Source organism: Nomascus leucogenys, chromosome 19, assembly GCF_006542625.1.
Source record: "Nomascus leucogenys isolate Asia chromosome 19, Asia_NLE_v1, whole genome shotgun sequence".
Taxonomy (NCBI): domain Eukaryota; kingdom Metazoa; phylum Chordata; class Mammalia; order Primates; family Hylobatidae; genus Nomascus; species Nomascus leucogenys.
The window spans coordinates 67011259-67030621 of record NC_044399.1 but is presented as its reverse complement, the minus strand read 5'-3'; the positions used below and the strand labels follow the sequence as shown (position 1 = coordinate 67030621).

The 19363-nt window shown below is 45.0% G+C and overlaps 1 pseudogene; it reads right to left on the bottom strand.

The window, feature by feature from the left end:
• Positions 1–18010: 18010 nt before the first annotated feature.
• LOC100587450 lies at positions 18011–19143 on the bottom strand (annotated as a pseudogene).
• Between the last annotated feature and the right edge of the window lie 220 nt (positions 19144–19363).

Below are 19363 nucleotides of genomic sequence, written 5' to 3'. Positions count from 1 at the left end.
TATTTATTTTTACAAAGTTCAGGCTATTCCCCCACCCTCTGCAGGGGATGGCAGTGTGGCAGAGTAATACCATCCATAAGTTAAACCCTTATTTATCACTCCCTCCATGTCAGACACTCTTCTAAGCACTTTATATATATAGCAATTCAGTTATTCCCCATACAACTCTGTGAGGTAGCTATGTGAGTTATATTGCTATCTCTGTATTTGGCCTTGGACGAATTACTTCTCTGGGCCTTAATTTCCTCATGTATTCATTGAGTGGGATCATTACTACATCACAGAGTTTTTATGAAGATTAAATGAGAAAATGCCCATAGCAAGTGCTTAAAAAATATATACATAATATATATGCATATAATACACATGTGTATAAGTACATATTTAAATATAAATGTAAATTGGAGGGGCAGCAAGCATCAGAGGAGAACATGTCCAGGGTAGAAGCTGTTCTGTCTGCAGACCCCCTTCCGAGCAGGACAGATGAGGAGGTGTGAGGAGCCATCATGGTCCCTGGGCAGCTGACTCCGGTGTCCCAGGATGAAGAGGCCGCTACTGCAGCTGTGGTGTGGAAGGTGGGAGCAGGGATGGTCACTGCCTGGGGATGGCTCTTAGCCTCTTATCCAGAGTGCCCTAACTCCCCACCCTGTAGCTGCTCCTGCTCAGCGCTGTGCCCCCTCACCTGGCCAGTCCAGTGTTGCACAAGACAGTGGTAAGGTAGGGTGACCAGCCATCCAGGCTCACTGGGTACTGATGGATTTCCTGAAATGTGGGTCTTTCAGTACTAAAACCATGAAAGTTCCAAGCAAACCAGATGAACTGGTTTCCTTAGTAAACACTTTTGGGCAGTGGCATGTCATTTGGAACTCCTGTCCCTGTGCACATGGGCTGTCTCCTTCTGGAATGTTCTTTCTGTCAATCTGTATATATGTATGTATTTTTGAGACAAGGTCTCACTCCTGTTTCCCAGGCTGGAGTGCATTGGCGTGATCTCAGCTCACTGCAGCCTTGACTCCCAGGCACAAGTGATTCTCCCTCCTCAGCCTCCGTGCCATTCGGCCAGGGGCTACATTTTCTGTTTGCTTCTCCCTTGTGATGCTAGGACTGGTTACTGAGCCGAAAGACTCTGAATGCCATGGTCATTTCCATCATCCCCTTCTAACCGAGTACTCCCATTTTCTTTTCTGTTTTTTTTTTGTTGTTGTTTTGTTTTTGAGACAGAGTCTCGCTCTGTCTTCCAGGCTGGAGTACAGTGGTGCAATCTCGGCTCACTGCAACCTCCACCTCCCAGGTCAAGCGATTCTCCTGCCTCAGCTTCCCGAGTAGCTGGGACTACAGGTGCCTGTCACCACGCCCGGCTAATTTTTTGTAGTTTTAGCAGAGATGGGGTTTCACCATGTTGACCAGCATGGTCTCGATCTCCTGACCTCATGATCCACCAGCCTCAGGCCTCCCAAAGTGCTGGGATTACAGGCGTGAGCCACCACGCCCAGCCACTACTCTCACTTTCTAAGAGATAATAACTTAATTTTTAAAATTATGTTTTCTCTTTTTTTCTCTTTCTTCCTCTTCTCCTGTGCCCCACTTCCTACTTAGCTCTTTAGAAATGCAGTTATAACCTTTTACCTTCCCTTCAGCAGACACTGTCTATAGGGCAAGCTTATCTAACTGTGTGCATACTTCAAAGCTCCAGAGCGGAAACCTTTCCCACCAGGAGTTTGCCTTGAGAGACAAAAGCCAATTTACAACCAAAAGTATGCCTGTTACAAAACTCTCTCTCATCGGGAGAGCACCTCGAGACAAGGCCACTTTACAACCTAGTTCTGCCTGCGATGGCATCAACTTGACCACTTCTGGTAAGGCAGCCCTGTAGATAAGGCACATATAGATAAGGCACCGAAAGTTACGCAGATCCCTACCTGCTTGTTTCCTCCCCTGCGTACCACGCATGCAAAATCCCCTTCTAAAAACCCCTGCTTTCTCTTCCAAAAGAGAAGCAGTACCCTTAAGGCAGGAAGCCTGTGCTTCTTCCCCTAAGCTAGCTTTGGAATAAAGTCACTTCCTTTATAGCAGATCTCGGGAGCAACTGAACTTGCAACCCAGCTACATTCTCCCTCCTGCTTATGCCAAGGCAGGGGAAGAAGGAGCAAATAGGAACCTTCAGGGTAACTTCAGAGGAGGCGACTGCCCTGAGCAGGAGTTTCTGCGGGACCCTGGATATCTCTTGCTAATGCCAGTGCAGAGGGGGAGTGAGGTTCTAACCATGGGCAGGAGTCCGGGGCAGGCTGTCAGCACTGGCTGTCGGTGACAAGCCTAACAAAGAGGTGCCTATGTTGACATCCTTGTCTTCCACTGTTTGTTTTGGTATCTTTTTATTATAGTCTGATAACCATTAGGTGGCTCATTATCGTAACCAAACACACAGCAAGCTGAAAGAAAACACCACCAACTTTTGGAAACTATTGGAAACTGTGCTCAGAGGGAGTCCCAGCCCCCTCCCAAACTGCACCCAAGAGCAGAGCAAGATGCAAAGCCAGGGGAAGTAAGGGGGGAAGCAGGCTGGGAAGGAGGGGCTCCAGCCCCAGAGTTGGGGTGGAGGAGAGGAGGCCCCCTTTGCCCATAAGACTCTAGGCTCCTTCCAAGGAGGGCAAGAAGCCTTTTTGTTTTCTTTTTTTCTTTTTTCTTTTCTTTTCTTTTTTTTTTTAACCCAGGGCCCAGGAAAGTTATGCAAAGCAATTACTCAACTTAGGCAGCCCAGGGAGGGGCCACCATCTTCCACTTGCTCCACCTCCCACTACCTTTGTCTTTACCTCCTTTCCCTTCTCATTAGGGCTCATGACCAAGGAGATGGAATTCTGTGACCCTAAGTCTCTGCTGGTCTGGTCCTCTTGGCTCTCTTGAGAGACCCAAGTACAGGTGTCTTCCCTGACTCTGGCTAGGCTCGGTAAGCTGTCTTGAGGCTACACAGCGTCTAAGGCGTTATCCTTAACCCCCAGCTCCCTCCGGCTTTGCTTTTCTCTCTCTTCTTGCCTCTTCTGAAGTTTTTCCTTGTTCCTGTCTCTCTTCCTCCTGTCTGCTGCAGGCTCACACACCAGACAAATCTCAAGATGTCCTTCTGGGGAGCCTCCAGGAAGGTCTGTCCCTTCTCTTTCTCGGTGCATATAATTGAGCAGTGACGTGGGAGACAGCAGCCCCCGGGCTCTGCGCGGGGAGCCGAGAGCGCTAAAGCTAGGGCAATTGTGTATGGGGAGGTGGGGACGGGGAGCTGGGGACGTGAAAAATGAAGAGACTGGTGGAGTTTACAAGAAGTAGGAGTGGGAGTGGCAGAGGAAGGAGCATCTTTCTTCGGGGAACTTCCCAGGGCAATCGTTATTTGAGGGCACCTGCCCCTCCTAGGGGAGCGTCAGTCCCAGGAAGGAGCTGGGGCTGGGTGGGACGCGGTGCCCAAGGGCGGGGCTGTGGCCGAGGGCGGAGGTGGCCTCCTCTTGGGGTGCGCCTGCCACTTAGTGGTGAACGTGGAGCAGTGCTGCTATCTGAATTCGACTTCAATTATTCCTTCGCGATCTGTCTCTGGCCTGGTAATTCACGGTGGACTGGAAATTAGAAAATCGAATCTTACACATTGTTGAGAAATACAGAAATCTCACAGTAATATTCATTGCAATTTCAAAAAGTCAAATAATTAAGACCTACTAGCTTTTAAATAATTTAAAAGACTCATGTAGTCATGTATGCATCTCACCATCAAATATTGATTATATAGGTCTCTTATACACCAGACACTGTTTTAGGTTAGGCATTGGAAATAAAGAGAACTATACAATTTATGTGAAAAAAACAGGCAACTGAATCAACAATTCCAATCCAGAAGCAAAAACTCTTCAATACAGCCATGTCTGTGCTGCGCAATTGAGAATACAAAGGAGAGGCTTGGCAAGACGGGGAAACCGTCTCTCTGCAAAAAACAAACAAACAAACAAACAAACATCCCCCCCACAAAAAAAATTAGCCAGGCATGGTGGCATGCATGTGTAGTCCCAGCTACTTGGAGGGCTGAGGTGGGAGAATACTCTGAGCCTAGGAGGTTGAGGCTACAGTGAGAGGAGATGGCACCACTGCACCCCAGCCTGAATGACAGAGCAAGACCTTGTCTAAAAAAGAGAAAATAAAAAGGACGATTGGCATAGGGTGGTGATGGGAGAGGCTTCCTCAAAAAGGTAATGGTAAGTCTCAGCACTTTGGGAGGTCGAGTTGGGTGGATCAATTGAGCTCAGGAGTTCAAGACCAGCCTGGCCAACATGGTGAAATCCCATCTCTCCAAAAAAATCCAAAAATTAGCTGGGTGCAGTGGCACACACCTGTAGTCCCAGCTACTCGGGAAGCTGAGGCAGGAGAATCACTTGAACTCAGGAAGCAAAGGTTGCAGTGAGCAGAGATCCTACCACTGCACTCCAGCCTGAGTAATGAGAGTGAAACCCTGTCTCAAAATAAATAAATAGATAAATAAATAAATAAAACAAATGAAGGTTGATGGTTAGGATGAGCCTTGAAGGACATATAGGAGCCAAAGAAAAGTGATGGAGGTGACAGAGGTGGTGGTGATGGTGGTAGAAGTAGAGGTGATGACGGAGATGAAGGTGGTGGTGGAAATGGAGGTGATGGTGGAGATGGTGGTGCTGGTGGTGGTGGTGGAATTGCAGGTGGTGGTGGAGATGGAAGTGGTAGTGGTGGTGGAAGAGGAGATATTGGTGGAGATGGTGGTGGTAGAAATGGAGATGATGGTGTAAATGCCGGTGGTGATGGCAGTGGAAGAGTGGAAGTGATGGTGAAGAGGGTGGTGGTGGTGGAAATGGAAGTGATGGTGGAGATGGAGGTGGTGATGGTGGTGGTGGAAGTGGAGGCGATAGTGGTGGTGGAAATGAAGATGAGGTGGAGATGGAGGTGGCAGTGGTGGTGGAAGCGGAGGTGATGGTGGTGGTGGAAGTGAAGGTGATGGTGGAGATGGTGATAGTGGTGGTGAAAGTGGAGGTGATGGTGGAGATGGAGGTGGTGGTGGTGGAAGTGGAGGTGATGGTGGTGGAAATGAAGGTGATGTTGGAGACGGTGATGGTGGTGGTGGAAGTGGAGGTGATGGTGGAGATGGAGGCGGTGGTGGTGGAAGTGGAGGTGATGGTGGTGGTGGAAATGAAGGTGATGGTGGAGACCGTGATGGTGGTGGTGGAAGTGGAGGTGATGGTGGAGATGGAGGGGTGGTGGTGGTGGAAATAGAGGTGATGGTGGAGATAGTGGTGGAGGTCTTGGAGGCAGTAAAGTTAAAGGCTGGAGGCCATGCAGGCTCTGGTTGTGAAGGTTGAGCTGATAGTGGTAGAAGTGGTTGCAGTGGTGATGGAGGCGGTGATGATGAGGAGAGTCGTGATTGTGGTGGTGGTTATAGAGTTGGTGAGTGTGCTGATGATAGCACTGTTGTTGTTGGATGTGTTAGCTTTGGTTTTGATGACGGTGATGAATGTGGATGGTATTGGTAGAGGTGGGTGTGGTGGTGGTGGTGATGGTGGTCATGGTGTAGTGGTAGTAGTAGTGAGGGAGCTGCAGACGGAGATGGAGGTGGAGGTCTGATCTTCAAGTCATCCATAGCTGCTGCTACTACACAGGTCACTGCTGAGCCTCCACTGGTTCCCATCTTTATGGCCTTTCCAGGGTTGGAGACTCTCATCTCTACTTCTACCCATTCTTGGTCCTCAGAAATCTTTCTACTGCTTCCATACTGCCTTAGGGCACAAAGAATTGCTGAGCAGCCATCGGAGGTGATACATCTCTAGAGATATAAACAGCTCCCTCTCATTAGGATCTGGTCACTTCCCTGCTTCTTTTCTGGAACTCCACTTGGAGTAAGAAATTTGTTCTTCTTTGCTGTACTTTTTCCAAGATGCAACTGAGTTGTTCATCAGTATGGGCCTCAGGCCAGGCAGTGGGTTGCAGGGCTCCTGTATTGGGAAAACACCAATGTCTGTGTTTTCTTCTTGCTCTTTGTTATGTGTTAAGTATGCCCCCACCCCCAAATTCATATACTGAAGCTGTTGTAACCTCCAATGTGATTGTATTTGTTAAGGAGTAATGGAGTTTAAGTAAGATTATAAGGGCCTTAATCCAGTAGGATTGGTGTCCTTAGACGAAGAAGAGGCACTAGGTGCATGCCTGCATAGAGGAAAGCCGTGTGAGGACACAGTGATAAGATTGCTGACTGCAAGCTAAGGAGAAGAACTTAGGAGAAATCAATCCCACTGGCACCTTGATCTTGGACTTCCAGCCTCCAGAACTGTGAGAAAATAAATTTCTGTTGTTTAAGTCACCCAGTCTATGGTAGTTTGTTATGATGACCCAAGCAGGATAATGCATACCATGATTCTCTTCCGCTCTCTCAACTCAGGACATCCTTTCCCAGTGTTGGGGTGGTGGAGGGGAATGATGTGGATGTTGGTGGATGGAGAGAAGGCCTTCCTGTTGTTAAGACTTTTTTCTTAGCTTCATCATCCATGTGACATGGTCTTTCATTCTTTTTAGTGTCTGGGCCAGTCCACCATGGCTTTTCAGGAGGCAGGGCTCAAGCACATCTTTGGATTCAACAAGGATGAGTTCTAACCAAGAATACCAGCAAACACACCCCGTGGAAGGGGCCTCATCAGTAGAGGTTGTATTCCGATTACTTGTGATCATTTTTGATCTGAGATGAACACAGCATTCCCTCTTTGGAGCACTGTGGGCATTGTATTTGCAAAAGGGAATAATGTTAGGCTCCTTCAAAAAAACAAAGTGGTGGACCAGCATCTCAGCTGTGGAAAGAGCTCAGACCTTGGTAACGTTTCAAAGTACCGTGGATGTGAGGGACAGTCAGTGACCACAGAAGGAACTTGGCCAAGGAAAAAGAGACATGTAGTGTCAGGCAAAGCTCAGAAAATTTCAGAGAATTAGACTGGAAGGCAGACCATCTCAGCCTGGAGCTAGCTTACTTTTGTACTTCTTGCACAAGACAATCCACATTCTTACTGTTTAGGCTGCTTGAAAGGGTGTTTCTGTAACTTGCAGTGGAAAGAAATGTGTCCAGAATCTCTCAAAACCCTGAATACCACAGTGCATTGGCAGGGCAGGCTTTATACCCCCACAAACAAAAATAACACTGGAATATTCTATTCACTCATTCCCTCAGATCATGGTTTCTTACCTGTAGGTACCGTGGATAAGTATCTTTCTGCTGTTTCTCCCCAAAACAAGGATATGCATCATGATTTATTGAAGATTCCACCATTAGTCGTAGACGGACCTGAAAAATTGTACAAATTAGAAATTAGTAAGTCACCTTCACTGAACTCTGCCATATCTCTAAGTACATATTGGGATGGGGAAGGGTGAGTGAATAATTACAATTAATAATAATTAATAAGAACAAGTTCCTTTCAGTCAAAGTGGCATTTAAGAAAGATTATGAATTCTTCTCTGATCAGCCCAGAAAGGCTTCCCAGGAGCCGTGGCTATTGAGTGAACTTGTTATAACATAGTTTTCCTTAAGTCGGATTCATTGAGAAGAGGGCTGCCTTTAGGTCCAATCCAAGGGATAAACAGTTCATCAAATATAACAGTTTATTTGTCTACATGCTTCCTTCCCTTCTAGTCAGTTTAGCTTCTCCAGGGCAAGAGATTCAGCCCCTGCCTCCCTGTCTCTAGCACAAGAATTCATTCAAGAAATGTTTCCCCACTACCAGGCTCCAGGATTCTTCTATTGCATGGGAAATCAGAGACACATAGTGCCTGCTCTTCCCGAGCATTCAGGCTAGTGAGAAAGGTGACCATTAAATAGGCTATTATGCCAGCAATTACTCAATAGTGACCACAAAGAAGAGGTACAGAAGCTATAAGACTATACCATGGGAGGACCTGACCTAGTTCATGGAGTACCATGGAGGCATCCCAGAGCAGGGACCATTTCAACAGAGACCTACAAGCTAAGGTCTTGGTATTTGGTATCCTGTTAGCAGGGGGAGTCTCTGAGCCTGGGTAAGACTGACTTAGAGGGGTACTTGGCAGGAGGTCAGAAAACCAGGCAGGAGTGGCTCAGATAAAACTGGAGTCATAAGCAGGGACCAGAGCTTGCTGCACCTTGTAGGCTGTGATCAGCCGTAATAGAGTCTTTGTAAATGTTAGCTTCCATGCATGAATGAATGAAATATCAGAAAGGTGTCCTTCCTTAGGTGCCCTTAGGTAGCCGTATGTAGGTTTCAGGATAACAATACAGTGGTGAAAATGTTCAAGTGAGTGTGAAGGAGGAAATATTTCTAGGTAAGCCAAGGAGGAGATAAGGATGGACATGGGCAGATTGTACACTTCTTGATGGAGCAGGGAACTCCCAGGGTGGAGATAGCGTGAGTTAGATATCAGTGTTTGGTGCCTATGGGAGTGATAATGAGGTAGGATCAGGCCTGCAATTCACCTCCTTCTCCCCCAAGATCCAATTCCCCTCCTCACTTTCTTAAGATACCAACATGATCTCCTGATCATGGGTCTAAGGACTTTGCCCTCAGGAGATCATGCTGCCCACTTTAGAGTGCCTTAAACAGTCTCAGAGACAGACCTCCCTCTGTGCACCAGCCAGGAGGTGCTGTATATACTTATCCATGGACTATTCCTGAGACTAAGACTTCTAGGGTTCACCTGCAATCTCTCTGTCTTTCTAATAGTTGCAATTTTGGCAGAGGGGAGGGGGGCGGCAGAAATATTTCTATATTTGGTAGAACAGTCTAGGCTGAGATAAGGAAAGGATTCCAGTTCAAGACCAGCCTGGCCAACATGGGAAAACCCCGTCTCTACTAAAAATACAAAAATAAGCTGGGCGTGGTGATGTGTGCCTGTAATCCCAGCTACTCGGGAGGCTGAGGCAGGAGAATCGCTCAAACCTGGGAGGCAGAGGTTGCAGTGAGCTGAGATCATGCCACTGCACTCCAGCCTGGGTGACAGAGCAAGACTCCGTCTCAAAAAAAAAAAAAAAAAAAGGAAAAGAAAAGAAAAGGATTCAAAATTTTAGTGGCTTAACATAATAGAAATTTATTTCATGCTCTCGTACTAACCTTTGGCATGTCTTCACCTTGTCAAGGCAACTCTTTTCTACTTGATTCCTCAGGGACCCAGGCTCCTTCCATTTGTGGCTCTGCTCTCTGGCAAAAACAGAAAAGTCGGGTTGGAAGGGAAAAGGTTTGGAGGAGTATATGCAGGTCTTTTTGGCCAAGCCTACAAGTGGTGTATATCACTTTTTTTCACACTCCATTTGAGAGCACTTAGTCACATGGCCACACCTAGCTGTAAAGAAGGAGGGGAAATATAGTCTAGCTCTGTGCTCAAAGAGTGATAAGTAGATTTTTGTGGAAAACTAGCAGTCTCTGCCACATTGATGACCAAAACTAATATTTCACAGTCTCCTTTTGTTTTAGTTATCTAAAGCTGTGTAACAAAGTATCACCCAAATTAGCAGATTAGCACAATAAACAATTGTTACTTCACATTGTTTCCATGTGTCAAAAATTTGGGAACAGCTTAGCTGATGTTTTCAGCTCAGGGTCACTCATGAAGTCATGGTCAAGACTTTGACCTGGGCTGCAACTCATCTGAAGGCTTGCCTGAGGCTGTGGACTTGCTTCCCAGGTGGCTCATTCCTAGCTTCAATGGGTCAGGGACATTCATGTGGGTTGTTGGCAGGAGGTCTCAATTCCTGCAGGTATGAATGTCTCCACAGGGCTGCTTGCGTGGCCTCACAACATGGCGGCTTGCTTCCCCAGAATGAGTGATCCTAGAAAGAGGTCACAGTATTACTTATCATTTAATCTCGGAAGACACACACCATCATTTCTGCCACATTCTATTTATTAGAAGCAAGTCACTAAGTATAGTGTGCACTCAAGGGGAGAAAAGTTAGGCTCCACTTCTCAGAAGGATGTTTATCCAAGTGGAAACATTTAAAAATTACCACACTCTTAAAGAAGGATGTGGTTTTGAGACATAGTTCAGGAAAATGAAATACCAAGAGAAGATGCAGTTGGGGTTTCCAGGAGCACCTCCTAAATGCCTGGCTTGTTTTCCCTTTACGCCTTCTGCTTTCTTACTGTCTGGACTGTGAGTGCCACTTTTATTGCTGCAGTGGCTCTCTGAGGACAATGAAGAAGTCTTGTGGGTGGAACTGAGCAGTAAAAAGAGTGAAAACAGAAATAAGAGGAACTTGGAGCATGGAGGATATCGTGGAGCCACCAGGACAGCCCAGGACCTCCTACTCTTGAACTAAATGATTGAAAAAAAAAAATCATTATCTGATTTAAGCCACTGCATGCTTTTTTGGGGGGAGGAGAGGATTTCTGTCACTTACAACCAAATTCTACTTACAAACAAATATAACCAATTACTAATTGATGCAACTGCTGTGTATCAGGCAGTCCTAGGCAATGGGGAAAGAAATTTTTATGAAAAAGTCACTATTGGCCAGGCACAGTGGCTCACGCCTGTAATCCCGCACTTTGGGAGGCCGAGGCGGGCGGATCACGAAGTCAGGAGATCGAGACCATCCTGGCGAACACGGTGAAACCCCGTCTCTACGAAAAATACAAAAAAATTTAGCTGGGCTTGGTGACGGGTGCCTGTAGTCCCAGCTACTAGGGAGGCTGAGGCAGGAGAATGGTGTGAAGGTGGGGGGCGGAGCTTGCAGTGAGCCAAGTGCACTGCACTCCAGCCTGGGAGACAGTGAGACTCCGTCTCAAAAAAAAAAAAAAAAAGAAAAAGAAAAAGTCACTATCCTCAAATGCAACACAGATACATGTTGGGTGGCATAAAACAGAAAAGGGACATCTCACACAAAACGAGCAGCACTCAAGGCTGTAGAAGAAACTCACCAAATAGAATGAAAGCCCCATGGAACAGTAATTTTGGCCTATGATGTTTATTCCTTTACCTCTTGTACTTAGCACAGAATCAAAGGCATTCACATAACATGTATTCAATAAATAAACTGGAAGTGGAGCATATCTTCAAATTAAAATAAAATGTCTTCTGTAGGGAGAGAATGATGATGAAGGACTTCCTGGATTTCTAGCTGGGTTGGAGGACAAAGCCAGTTGGGTAGGGCATTTAGGCACTAGGCTCACATGGGGAGCCTCAGCAGATGGAGGCAAGCTGCGGGCACATCTTGTGCGGGTGTCTTTGCAGTCGCTTTCAGAACACACAGGGCTTATTGTGGCATTGATTACTGGAGGCTCTGGGTGTTCAATTTGGCTTGAAAATGCCTCTCCCGAAAGTCAGAATAGCAATTAAGGAAAGCGTGGTGAGAGTACTAACCCATTTAATTAATGAGGTCATTTGTTTTGCTGAGAATCTTACTGAGGTCTATGAGGAGGACTTGCTGCCGTGGATTACAACCCCAAAGGATGGACATTTTTTCTGTTTAGCCCTTAAAGTCCAAATCTTATCCTGCAACGCCAGTCACTGGTTTTAATTGACATTCACTTGTCCTTTCACACTAAATTTCTCTGCGGACCTGTTTGATTTAAGCGGTCCTCCCTGGTGTGAGGTTCTCAAATGGATTAGATAATTTCAGCCAGTGTTTGTAGTGTACTGGACCCCTGTCCAAAGAATAACGATGAAATTAAACAGCTACAATATCCTGCTTTTTTCCCTCTAAAGTAACAGAGGACACAGTCCTGGTACCTGTCTCCAGCATTCGCCAAGCCAGTAACTTTCACACACTCTTATCTATTTACATCCAGTTCATCTAGATGACCTCGGTAATACAGACCCGTGCCAGAGCTCTGCAAGCTTCACTAGGACCTACAAAAGTAATTGAGAGTTTTAAAAAAACTCCAAAACTCAGAAAGAAAATATTAACAAAATCTTTTCCAAGGTAACATTAAGTCATTGAACCCACTAAAATACAGTGCATGGTTATATTATCATATATAAATTATGTCCAATGTGGGCATATTTTGGTTGCTATGTTTAATATGCTGTGAGGTTGAGTGTCTCCAAATATGAAGATAATTCGTGACTTTGAAAGTTCTAAAATGACCTTGAGTCTACTTGCTTCTTGAAATCTAGGTAAGGTTATTATTATTAATCAAAGCCCTCCCTGTGATTTCTGCAATTTGCTGTGTTTCTGCCTGGGCGTGGCTTATAATCACGTGGAGAGGATGTTAAGACAAAAATGGCTGGGCTGGGCCCTCATCAATTCTGATTCAGCAGGTCTGTGGGGAGGCCCAGAATTTGCATTTCTCACAAGCTCTTAGATAATCCTGATGCCACTGGCTGTTAGACCACACTTGTGTAACAAGTGCTGCCTTGGAGCAGTGGTTCTCAAGCTGTCTTGGTCCATTTGTGTTGCTATGAAGGAATATCTGGGGCTAAGTAATTTATAAAGAAAAGAGGCTTATTTGGCTCATGGTGTTGCAGACTGTACAAAAATCATGGTGCCAGCATCTGCATCTGTGGAGGGCCTCAGGCTGCTTCCGCTTATGGTGAAAGGGAAAGGGGAGCCAGCACATGCAGAGATCATATAGTGAGAAAGGAAGCAAGAGAGAGAGGAGGGAGGTGCCAGGTTCTTTTTAACAATCAGCTCTATAGAGTGAAAACTACTCATTTTCACCAAGACTGCACCAAGCCATTCGTGAGGAATCCATCCCCATGACCCAAACACTTCCCATTAGTCCCAATCTCCAATATTGGGTTCAAATTTCAACATGAGGTTTGGAGGGTTCAATATCCAAGCTATATATACCTTAAAACTTAGCACTGGAATCACCTAGAGAGCTTAATAAAACACAGGCTGCTGGCTCTCATTCCAGAGTTTCTGATTCAAGAGGTCTGGGGTGGGGCCCCCAGATTTTCATTTCTAACAAGTTCCCAGTGATGCTGATGCTGCTGGTCCCAGAATCAAACTTTGAGTAATGGTTCTTCAGAGGACCCTCCTTTGATCCTCCTTCAGCTGTGCCCTTCCCTACCGGGGAGTCTTGGGACCAAGGGACCATCTTTTTCCCCACTAGACCCTACTCTGGGTACTTGAGATCCTTGTACAACTAGCCTTGAGCCCACTTCCACGGCGTGCACGGGGACTATTCATAGGAGATGGGAGGGGAGTGGATGGAGTTGGATGTACTGGGATGTCCACATGCCATGTGAGGCCCTTGCAGTTCACACGGAGCCGAGGTTGAGAAGAATGGGGGATGGAACCAGGGCCCAAACATTCCTATGCAGGTAGAATCGTTTCTCCCATTTAGGACCATCCTGGCCAGAGACGAGAAACATGACAATTAGGAACATAGGTTCTCAAATCATGCATACTTCGTTCGATCCGTGACTCTGAATTCTTTCCCGCGTGACCTCAGGTAAGTTATTAAACCTCTATGAACCTAGTCTCTGCATCTGTAAAATGGGAATAATGCCAAATACCTACCTCAATGGTCTTTTGGCAAGAATTATTGCAGTAAGGTATATAAGGCATTTAGCATGAGCCTTGGAATGTAGTAAATGGTTGATACTATTGCTCTTGCTGTTGTTATTATTAGTTGCTGCTTTATTAAGTCCTGTGGTGGGGGGAGCACCTGTTATTCATCACTGTCTTCTTCTTGCCTCATGCCAGGGAAATCCAGGCACCTTCTGAGCAGGATTTAGCCTCTCTTCTGGCTGCTCTTTGCTCCGTCCTGCTCACAGCCCCAAGTCCTGTATTGCAGACCATGAATAAAGGATGTTAGAGTTCAGAACATAACATGTCTTTTTTTGTAAATGGCTAATCTGAATGAGCAACTTCGTAGAAAATAGTATTTTCTTGCTGCTGTAATTAGAAGGTTCATGAATCTATTTGTGGTCTAGATAATGACATTTATGAAAAATAGTGCACTCAATTATTTGACCCTTACTCCCATTTTTCAAAGGTTTAATTTATGTTTTCTTTGCTTTGTGACTGCTTTCGATAGAGTGATGAAATATGAGTGTTTTTGTGAGTGCTTAGGCAGCTCCCATGGATGTTGGAGTGTGGGCCTGTGTGAATGAGTGCCCCTTCTCATGTATATATGAGAAGTCCGACCTCCAGCAGCAGCAATAATAACCTAACTTGTACTTTCACCAGGCTTTCAACAGGGCCATCCAGTCGTACTTTCTACAATGATGAGAGTGTCCTTTCTTTGTGTTGTCCAAAATGCAGCCACTAGGCACACGTGGCTATGAGCACTTGGAAGGTGACCAAAGGGACCTTAGGTGAAAACTGAATTCTAAATTTTGTTTACTTTTCATTAATTTAAATTTAAATAGTCACTTAGCATTAGTAGCTACCATGTCGGGCAATGCGGATTAAGAAGGTGCCTGCTGACTTGATCTTTGCTACTTCTCTGAGAGAGGAATGGAGAAATGTATCATCTTATTGACAATGAAACTTTGGAGTGGAAAGGTGGTGTGACTGATTTAAGATCACAGTGCAGTGATCACACCTGGGTATGAGGCAGGCGGTCATCCACCCCATCACCACAGGTAACCTGCTTCTTCAGAGCCTGAGAAAGTCTAATACCTGAACTACTAAGAAAAAGAACCACTAAGAAAAATTATTTTAGTTATTATAACTTTGTCATGTGTTTCCCTGCCCCTCCAAGACTCTGATTTATATTTTTAAATGTCTATGCTATTCTCTTACATTTTCTACTTCAGGTGCATTTTTTTCTTCAGTTTGAAAAACTCCATGAAACATCCCTAAGGTTCTTAAAGGAATTGCTTTGTATTTATAAATTACTTTGTGTAGAAACACTTCAATAGAAAAAAATGGAGATGATAAAAAAGTAACATTCAAAAATTCAGAAGCATTCTGACATACTAGGAGTAATCAATTAGAAAATATAGGCTTTCGATATGAAGAAAAGTTGTGAAACTGTCCAGAAGGCCACAAAGGAAGATGTGAATAAACAGAGACAAATTGTGTTCCTGGTGGGAAGCCCCAGTAGGTCAGTTCTACACAAAGTAATTTATAAATACAAAGCAATTCCCTTAAGAACCTTAGGGATGTTTCATGGAGTTTTTCAAACTGAAGAAAAAAATGCACCTGGAGTAGAAAATGTGAGAGAATAGCATAGACATTTAAAAATATAAATCAGAGGTTTGGAGGGGCAGGGAAACACATGACAAAGTTATAATAACTAAAACAATATGGGGATGGTGTGTAAATAGCTTGAAGGACAAATGCAACAGAGCAGAGAGTCCAGAACGAACCCATGTATGTGTGGGAACTAGGACGTGATAGCAGCAATGCCTCAGGCCAGTGGGAAAAGATGGCAGTTCTGTCCTGCACTGTGATTTATAGTGAAAAATTCAAAACAAATGTCCCACAATAGAAAATTAATAAAATATATTTTAAGACTATGCATTCACGAGATGACAAAATAAACCATTTTAAAACTATGTTATTACTAAATGACAAAATGATAAAATAAACATCATTTATGGAGATGTATATGATATACTGTACAGTGAGCACAAAAACACACTTTATAAAATAGTAAAAAGGGCTGGGCATGGTGGCTCATGCCTGTAATCCCAGCACGTTGGGAGGCCAAGTGGGGGCAGATCACCTGAGGTCAGGAGCTCGAGGCCAGCCTGGCCAACATGGCAAAACTCCATCTCTACTGAAATAACAAAACAAAACAAAACAAAACAAAACAAAACAAAACAAAACACCGTAATCCCAGCTACTCCAGAGGCTAAGGCAGGAGAATCGCTTGAACCTGGAGGTGGAGGTTGCAGTAAGCCGAGATCGTGCCACTGCACTCCAGCCTGGGTGACAGAATGAGACTCCATCTCAAAAAACAAAACAGTAAAAAGCATCGTGTGATTCATGTTTGCTAAGTACATTCACATACATGGATACTTCTACTTATGAAAGTCACAAATGTAGACGTCTATCCCGACCCAACTTTTTTTTCTTTTTTTTTGGAGATGGAGTCTCACTCTGTTGCCCAGGCTGGAGTGCAGTGGCACGATCTCAGCTTGGCGCAACCTCCACCTCCCGAGTTCAAGCGATTCTCCTGCCTCAGCCTCTTGAGTAGCTGGGATTACAGGTGTCCGCTACCACGCCCAGCTAATTTTTTGTACTTTTAGTAGAGACGGGGTTTCACTATGTTGGCCAGGCTGGTCTTGAACTCCTGATCTCAGGTAATCTACCGGCCTTGGCCTTCCAGAGTGCTGGGATTACAGGCGTGAGCCACCGTGCCCGGCCTCTTATTCACTCTTATATCCTCCCAATAATTTTTGGACTTAATGAGGAAAGTGTGTTGTTTGAACACCACACTTGGCACATTCAGCTTCACATTCACAGCCAGTGCCCATCTGGGCCAGTTCTCCTGTCGCTCGCTCATTTTAGTGTATCCAGATCATGGCAGTTTACCAGGACATATCACTTCTTCTCCTACTCACCCTCCTACCCATTCCTGCCTCTGTTTCAGAGGGACGCATGGTGGTACAGCCCTGATACTGCTGGATATGTCTAGAATGAATTCCTAAAACAAATTGCTTCTGAAGAGTCCCCCAGCCTGGTGGCTGAGCGAGCGAGAATTAAGTGTCAGTGAAGAACTAAATTACCACCTATTGCTTCATCCATATAATTAAGTTAATAATTAAAACATGACTAGCAGGGGCCTCATCCACCAGGAATCATAATATGCTTCTTTTTTAGACCATTGTCACAAAATATGAAAACTACATGGTAATTGTTCTCAGAACTGCTTAGCAACCTCAGCTTTCATTGTCAGCCAGCTTATCAGAACATGCAGTTAATTATCGTGTCTCATATCTAGAATGTTCGGCATGTGAAAGAGCCCCGGAGATGGATCTTCCCTGCGGTGAAATTGAGTCAGATGGATCACCTGCAGGGGGGTTCACCCTGGGAGAATATTTCAGAATCTGCCTGCTTCTTCCTGGAACCAGCCTCTGTTAGAGTGCATGATTCCATGATGAAAACTTACAGATTTTCCATGGAGGAGAAGACCTCTTCCTGATCATATGTCCATTGTTATGGGACTGTCTATCAGTGGTACAGTTGCTGAGCCAGCCCAGGTTTAGTATTCTCATTAGTAACAGGTATTTGGATGCTCATAACCGTTCTAGGGGAAATTTATGAGTGATGACGTAAAATAAAACGCTGGATCTGAGAATGAAGAGATGAGTTCTATGGCCAGTTTTTATGCCACTAGCTGTGGGCCTTTCTTCAAATTTTATCTCACTAAGCCTCGGTTTCTTTCTTTTTTTTTTTTTTTAATTATACTTTAAGTTCTAGGGTACATGTTCACAACGTGCAGGTTTGTTACATATGTATACTTGTGCCATGTTGGTGTGCTTCACCCATTAACTGGTCATTTACATTAGGTATATCTCCTAATACTATCCCTCTCCCCCTCCCCGCACCCCACAACAGACTCCGGTGTGTGATGTTCCCCTTCATGTGTCCAAGCGTTCTCATTGTTCAATTCCCACCTATGAGTGAGAACATGCGGTGTTTGGTTTTTTGTCCTTGAGATAGTTTGCTGAGAATGTTGGTTTCCAGCTCCATCCATGTCCCTACAAAGGACATGAACTCATCCTTTTTTACGGCTGCATAGTATTCCATGGTGTATATGTGCCACATTTTCTTAATCCAGTCTATCATTGATGGACATTTGGGTTGGTTCCAAGTCTTTGCTATTGTGAATAGTGCCACAATAAACATACGTGTGCATATGTCTTTATAGCAGCATGATTTATAATCCTTTGGGTATATACCCAGGAACAGGATGGCTGGGTCAAACATAAACCTCGGTTTCTTAATCTGTTAAATAGGGAGAAGTGTAATAGCCTGAGCTTGTATGCCTTGGGCTGCTGGCACATCAGCAAGTGCAAAGAGGTATGGCCATTGGAGGTTTTTTTTTTTTGACTGTCCTAAATTGTTTCTTAGGTGTGAATTTTACAAACATTATTTATATTAGCGGTAACGGTGGAGCCAGAATATTGCACCTTCTCCAAGCTGCACGGCGAGAACCACTAATAGTGTGGTGGAACTTACAGCCCTTTCCAAGGCCACAGCTCTTTGAGCCTGCAGCTATCAGCCCATTCATCTCCCTGTGCTTGTGGACTGGTGTGGTGATTCACAGGGTGTCAGGATTTCTTCTGACAGCTTTATGGAATGTATCAATGAGGATAACCTCAAAAAATTTGTATGAAGAATCCTTACCAACCCAGTGAGAATTCAGGCCTCTTACAGGCCCACAGTAGCATCCAGCTCACTCTTCTGCAATGAACCGAAGGCTTCGAGCAAACTTTAGCTGGTTAACAACCAGGATGGACAGGCTTGCTGTAAGTTGCACCCGTAGGAACTGGGTGTTTTCCGCCACCATGGCGCACGTGAATCCTATAAATAACGTAACCTGACTTGGCCTCCTATCCCAGTCTGTGCGCCTTGTGTCTGACTTGAGGGATGGGAAAGAACCCAGAAGAGAGAGTCAATGGAAATGTTGTCTTTGACAAACATTCCTAAGAGGCCAGAAGAAATGACTGAAAGGGTTTTACTGAAATGGGTCCAGTTAAACAATCCATTACGGTATTGTATTTTTCTGCTAACATGTCTGTCCACTAGCCTGAAAACTCCTTTAGTCTTCTCGTGTCCTGTAACTTTGCTTGGCCTTGTATCTCTCAGAAGAAAGTGCATTCTTCTCAGTCCACATTGTGGGCTACTCAATCAATTAAAAGTTGGAATCCCCAGGACCTGTCCTTCACCCCTTTTCTTCTGGTGCTCTCGTAACCTTCCTTGGCCTTGTATCCGTTAGAAGAAACTGCATTACATCAGACTGCTTCTTCCTCCATGGCTCCTGGATGTCTTTGTGTGTACCCATCTTGGCTTACCGGATGGCTGCCGCCAGATGGAAAGGCTGTTGGAATTACTAAAATGCAGAAATGCTCTGTACTGACTGGCAAACAGCCATCATCAAAGCCCCTCTTTCTGCATCCCTTGCCCAGTGCCTGCTGATTGCCTTGGCTGCATTGGCTGCAGGTTTCCTCACCCGGACTCCCATCAGCATCAGCTAAAGTTTCACATCTGGTCCAGATGCCTTGTGACATGGTGTCCTTGTTGTCATTATCAAGGTCATTTTTGAGTCCTTAGTACCTTGGCCGTGCCCACGGCTAAATGCCATCGATGCCCTTGGGGAGAAGCATCACCCACCTGACGAGTTAGTGGTTGTTTACACTCTCTAGAAACAAAAAGAAAGGTGATTTTTAGATTTTTCCATCTGACTCTTTGTTTTTGGCCAGCTGGGTGGGGTCAAGGTCAGATTTTGGC